At 36.9% G+C, this 6,067-nt stretch overlaps 1 pseudogene; it reads right to left on the bottom strand.

The window, feature by feature from the left end:
* Positions 1 to 1,488: 1,488 nt before the first annotated feature.
* On the bottom strand, positions 1,489 to 4,669 carry LOC133185158 (uncharacterized; annotated as a pseudogene).
* Positions 4,670 to 6,067: the final 1,398 nt, after the last annotated feature.

The raw sequence follows: 6,067 nt of genomic DNA, 5'->3' as shown, positions 1-6,067 counted from the left end.
GGTTTGTAGATTTCAAAAGAAAAGCCAAATGATATTTTTTTTTATTGAAACTAAATAAAGAATAATGGAAATAAAACATGAAAAACATAGCCTTCAATTAATTAGATTTTAAAAAAGCAGTATATTTCAAATAAAGCAAAGTATAATTACTTTCAGAACATGACTTAGAACACTAATGTTCCCATGCAAAACAGGAACCAATGAAACTCTTCTCAAAGTGTAGTGATATGTTTGTTTTGTCATATCTATATATCAACTCTATGTTTTATCAAACTTACACTATCAGAAGAAATTAAGAGTGACATTTACATGTATACCTACAATACACAGGCATTTGATATATTTATTTCCTTATCACAAAAACTATAACACCCTGACTAATAAGTTACAAGCTATCTCCTAGGTAAAGTTTACTAAGTTTGTCAACTCCATGGGACAAAGTGGACCACAAACTGAAAGGGGTCTTTTGTTTAAGATATCAAGATAAAACATTTCAAATATTTTTCTCAAGAAGAAATTCGTCACATTCACCAGCAAGTATGGCACGCCGATAGCATCAAAATTATTTTCTGCACGACCTTAAACAAAAATTACACGAGTAAGTAAAAACTTAAATAAAATGAGGAAAATACACACGAAGTTATTGAAATTTACACAAACTATAGAAAAACTGCACAATTAACAAAATATTTACACGATATAGTGAGGAAATTACTCAAACGTAGAAACGAAAGAATACAACATCGACATAATATATGCAACCCATGCATCCTCATTGCGCCAATTTCATTAATATTCATTAGAGAACAGCTCAATGTGGTTTGGATGCTTGAAACGTTGTTATAAATACAAAAGGAGGAGTAACGTATTAATGATCTTTTTAAAAAAGATTCTTTTAAACGCTAGACTCTCAAGAATATGTACAACGTTATCTTGGACAGGCGCAATAAATCAAACACAAATTTTAATAGGTTTTATATTTATTTGGCGCTTTTGGGCACGGCTGAATTATACAACAACATATTATTTCGGGCCTCCAAAGCAACGGGTAGGCCCAGCAACACAAGCTCAACAACAACATTTCAGTACAACAACAACATTTCAGTACAACATCAACATACAACATATCAGGTGACCTTGACCCTGGGAGATGCAGAGGTCAAGGTCAAATAATAAAAACTTGCAATGCAACAATAATATTCACACATCCATGACTCTGGGAGGTGCAGAAGTCAAGGAAGAAAATAAACAGTTTTGTTTACACTGTCACAATATTTACATGGTATTCAACTTTGACCCTGTGTGGTGCAGCGGTCCAATAATGAACAAATATTACAGTTAAAGTGATGTATGCCGCTCAGTTCGCCACAAGACCCCAGTCGTATATGCATCAACAAGGCATCTACGAATGGGGGCGCCGCCACTTTACTAGTGGGGGTCCTGAACGGCCTAGAGCAGCCGTGACCCTTCCTCTCCCTATATCAGTCTTTAACGTGATGGGTAAAACTTGCATCCATGCCTAATGATCGCTTCTATACCCCCCTAAATTGTATTGAGAAAAATTTCATTTCCTAACTTGGATAAATGTACCTCGTCCCTTTCAAAAATTTGGGCATGATTTTTGATGTCAGGGTAGTGGATTACAGAACCCCCAACTTGACAAACTTTGTTAGAGAAAAATGCATTAAACCTCTTTCTGGTATTCTCCATTGCCCGACTATCTGACGAATAACGCCAACTAATGCGGGGAAGAATATGAGACCATATTAAGTGTACAAGAGGAAATTCCTCCCTAATAAAATCCAAGAATTTTATGCCTAACATTCTTAATTTTCTCACTGATGTTTTCCCAAGATCATTTCCGCCACAGTGCACAAGGATAACATTTGGGGTAGGACCCACTTTTTCAGCAACCGCAATTTAGCTAAAGCATTCTTAAATTCTATACCACTGTAACCTTGCCACCAAATTGAAATATTTAATCTTTGCAAATTTAAGTCACACCCACCAGGCCTAATCTTAGCTTCTGCAAAAGCCCTTTTAATAATTGATGACCCAAACAACCATACGACTTGAGAATCTGAAATAATAATTCTGGGTTAATTAAAATCTTGGAATACGTATGTAAGTTTTATAGCAATCTGATTTCCATCTTCCTGAGGATTGAATAACTTGAGATGAAAACCCCTGTAAGGCCAATTCCGTACTTGCTCCAATACGAAAAGAGTGGGATTTGTAGCCCCAAGACTCCAGGTTTAAGGTCGATATTGCTTTGTATAAAATTGAAGTAAACTGGTACTTAGAGAGAGGAGCTCCGGAAAAATGACAAAATAACGGGGCCCCCTGCGTAGGTCTAATTTCCAAAAACCTTTGAAGATTAGTGCAGGGGCAAGTTAAATCCCCTGTGCCATGTATCTGCAAAATTGTACCCCTTCCATTCTGATCGGTCTTTGAAAATTTTATTTTGAGGTATAATGTAGTGTTAGTGTTATCAATATGAATGTCTGTATAGGCAACAACTCTATCTGAGGATTTGCCAGAGACTGCAAGTTCTCCTGCTCTAAGGAGGCCATAATATGCAATAGAAAATGCAGCTGAAAACAATGATACCTCATGTGAATTTGCACATACACTGGGTAGAATTTTAAGAATCTGCTCTAATACGGACTTTGTAATGGGCAACCTACTGTCAATGCTGTGAGCAGTGCGTTTCAAGCCCTGTAACAACTTTTTTACTATGACTCTTCTGTTGGATCTTTTTGACCTTGAAGTTTGCAATTATAAGAAATGGACGCTAAGTACGAACGAACTGTGGAAAAGGCCAGGCCCTTAAGTGACAAATGTGCAACAAATCTAACAATCGAATCACAGGTGGGTGGCCAAGGAGTATTTAATCCTTGTTGCATGCAGCAGCTGAAGTAAGCTCTCAGACCGTTTTGATAAGCCTTGCTAGTGTTTTCAGATAATGCTGCCCCTAACAACTTGTTTATTTCATGCTGGATATGAGGTTCTGGAATTTGATTGGTACAGGTTGCGGTGACGTCTGTGCATGTGGTGCAGCCTTCCAGAAACGGTGCCACTGCTTACGAGAAATTGAAACGGCAATAATGTTATCATTTGTACGGATGTGAACAGCACGGAAAAAATATTGTTTAACATGCAGTCTAACACGAATGGACGAAATAATTTCATAACTCTATTGGATTTTGAGGACTGTTTATTCAAAACCGCAACCAATGCCTCATTATCAATATGAAATAGTACTTTTTTATTCGCGAGTTGACTACCCCATAAACTTATGGCCAAAACCACGGGATAAGCTCTAGTGTTGTCATGTCACACAAGATATCTGAATTAACCCATTCATGTGGCCAAGGGAAATAGGCCTTGAAAGTATGCTCCACAACCCAAATGTGCAGAACCAGCACTATCTGTATACAGATCTAAAACCAAATTTGAAGACCAATCACTTTCTTGGAAATAAACTTGACCATTAAATTGCTCTAGGAAGCTTAACCACATAAGCATGTCTTGCTTCATTTCATCGTTCAACTTAATATGATGGTGAGGCTTAGATACGCCATGGGTTGAACTGTACAATCTCCTAACAAATGCTCTACCAGCAGAAATAGCTTTTGTAAAAAAGTTCAGCTTTCCTAACAATGACTGTAACTGACGCAGAACTATATTTTTTTTTCATAAATGTTCATGCAGCATAGACTCCAATTCGATACATCTTTCATGAGGTATTCTGATTAACATTTGCACTGTGTCAATTTCTAAACCTAAAAATACAAGACAGTGAGTGGGAAAAACCGTTTTGTTATCAGCTAAGGGAACCCCCAGTTCATTACAAACTCCTTGAAATGTTTGCATTAATTTAAGACAGGACTCCCTATCCTCCCCTGCAAATATGAAATCATCTAAATAATGATCTAAAGTATCAAGACCACTCTTTTTTTCTGTAATCCAGTGCAAGAATGTTGCAAATTCTTCGAAAACTTTGCATGAGAGAGAGCAGCCCATTGGAAGGCATTTATCGATATAATATAAACCATCAACTTTGAATCCTAAAAGGTCAAAATCCCCAGGGAAAATAGGTAGTAACCTGAATGCTGATTTAATATCTACTTTTGCAATTAAGGCACCTTCACCAACCTTGGCCAACATTTTTATCAAAGGATGTATAATGAACTGTGGACTCACTAGGGTCTATATAATGATTTACACTGTTGTCTGTAGGATATGATAGGTGCGTAATCAATCGCCACCCAGCATTCTCCCCCTTTGGTACCACTCCTACTGGAGATACTCGGAGATTAGATATGGGTAGTTCTTTGTAGGGCCCCCCTACCCTGCCTAATTCAACTTCTTTGTTAATTTTTTCTTTAATTTCTGCTTTGTGTTCATAGGCTGAAATTAAATTGTTGTTTTCTATATATAACCTAGGACCTGAGTAATAAAGTCTGAACCCCTGAGAAAAACCACTTAACAACTTGTTTGCTATGGTTTTGTTTGGATAATGATCAAGGTAACTCTTTAATATAGGAATTTTAATTGGTGTTCTTCCTAGGACCCAAATATTTTTGGCTATTTCCCCTGTAATTTTGGATGTGGGATTGAGGTCTTTGTTAGGAGTTTGGTTGACCTTTCTGTCTTGTATATGCATTTCTATATTGTGACTGAGGTTGCATGGGCTGGGTTCGAAAGGAGTAGGTGGGGTTCGATGAGCTACTGGTATTTGCCTGGGCTCTTTGATAATTGCATTGTATGACTGGGTGCATGCCAGCACAACTTGTACACGTGTGCATGTACTGACATGGATTTCGACTGCAGGACCCCTTAAAATTGAAATCAAAGCAACATTTGTTTATTTGTGTTTTGAGTCTGGGGAAGACCCAGCTGATAACCAGGATTCATGTACAACAACCACAGCTCTGAATCAACTAATGCCCAAGAACTAGAGGGATCTATAGATTTCCGCAGACGATACCGCGTGTCATATTGATATCACCCTGTAGCCCCCCTTGAAGCCCTCAAACGAACTGTATGGATATACTTTAGAATATATACTGCTTTATCTGGATGGGCAGATATGTAAACGGATGCAAACATGAGCATGACATCCGTCCATTTTTCAATTGAATATATTTTGGACACATTTTCCTTTGTTACGATTTCCCCTGTGGCACTTAAGGTTAGTTTTTTATCATTACCCGCAGGTTTAGGTGGAAGCAGAGATTGTAATTCTACAAAATGACCCTCAATTATTTTTTGTTTCAAAGATTGATTAATGTGCATACCCAAATTATGGACAGAGTGCACTGGCACAGCTTCCTGATTCTGGCTTGTTTGGGCCTGGGCCTGGTGAAAGTTAGATAACTCGTGCTGAAACAAGGAGAGATAACTGCGCCAAAAAAATTGCACTTCCAAGATAAAAGCATCTTATTCGCATACAGGCGAGATAGATGCCATATTATACATGTAGGTAAATTGACAGGCACACAATCTTAAGTTAGTACAATGTATATGAACACCCACGATTAAAAAACATTCTGCACATAATTCTTGAATAGATAACGTAAAAAAGGGGGAAGCATATTACCAGTTGTGTATTTAATTGTTGGATCATTTTTAAGTATGCCATTCTTCTATATAGCAATTTCTTTTAAATTATGCTTAAATAATGTTGATTTAAACTTTTTTCAATATATGCCCACTTTTCCTAAGGGTGGAGCTATTAATAGAAGATATCAAAATTTACAATTTTATAGGGAAAATTTAATGCAGGTTGGTGGGTGTACATATGGTAATATATCAAGAACAGATATTAAATTACCTTAATGAAATTCTTATCAAATAATTAAGAGCATATATCAATTTTCGATACTAAAATCATTTTTCAAAAGAGATGTCTTGAACATCAACTAAATATAATTTTGATGAAGCATTCCCCTTGAAAAACATCCAATTTTACGTCACTGCTATCAGTTTTTGTCCGCCGTTTCACATTTTCAGCTTCTACTCTGGAACTGCTAAACCAATTTCATCCAGTTTTGACATATAA

This window comes from Saccostrea echinata, unplaced genomic scaffold (genome assembly GCF_033153115.1).
Source record: "Saccostrea echinata isolate AGI-Se365-2 ecotype Australia unplaced genomic scaffold, CSIRO_AGI_Sech_v1 ptg000012l, whole genome shotgun sequence".
NCBI classification, from domain to species: Eukaryota; Metazoa; Mollusca; class Bivalvia; order Ostreida; family Ostreidae; genus Saccostrea; species Saccostrea echinata.
The sequence above is the reverse complement of the archived record's forward strand: the minus strand, read 5'-3'. Positions and strand labels throughout refer to the sequence as shown.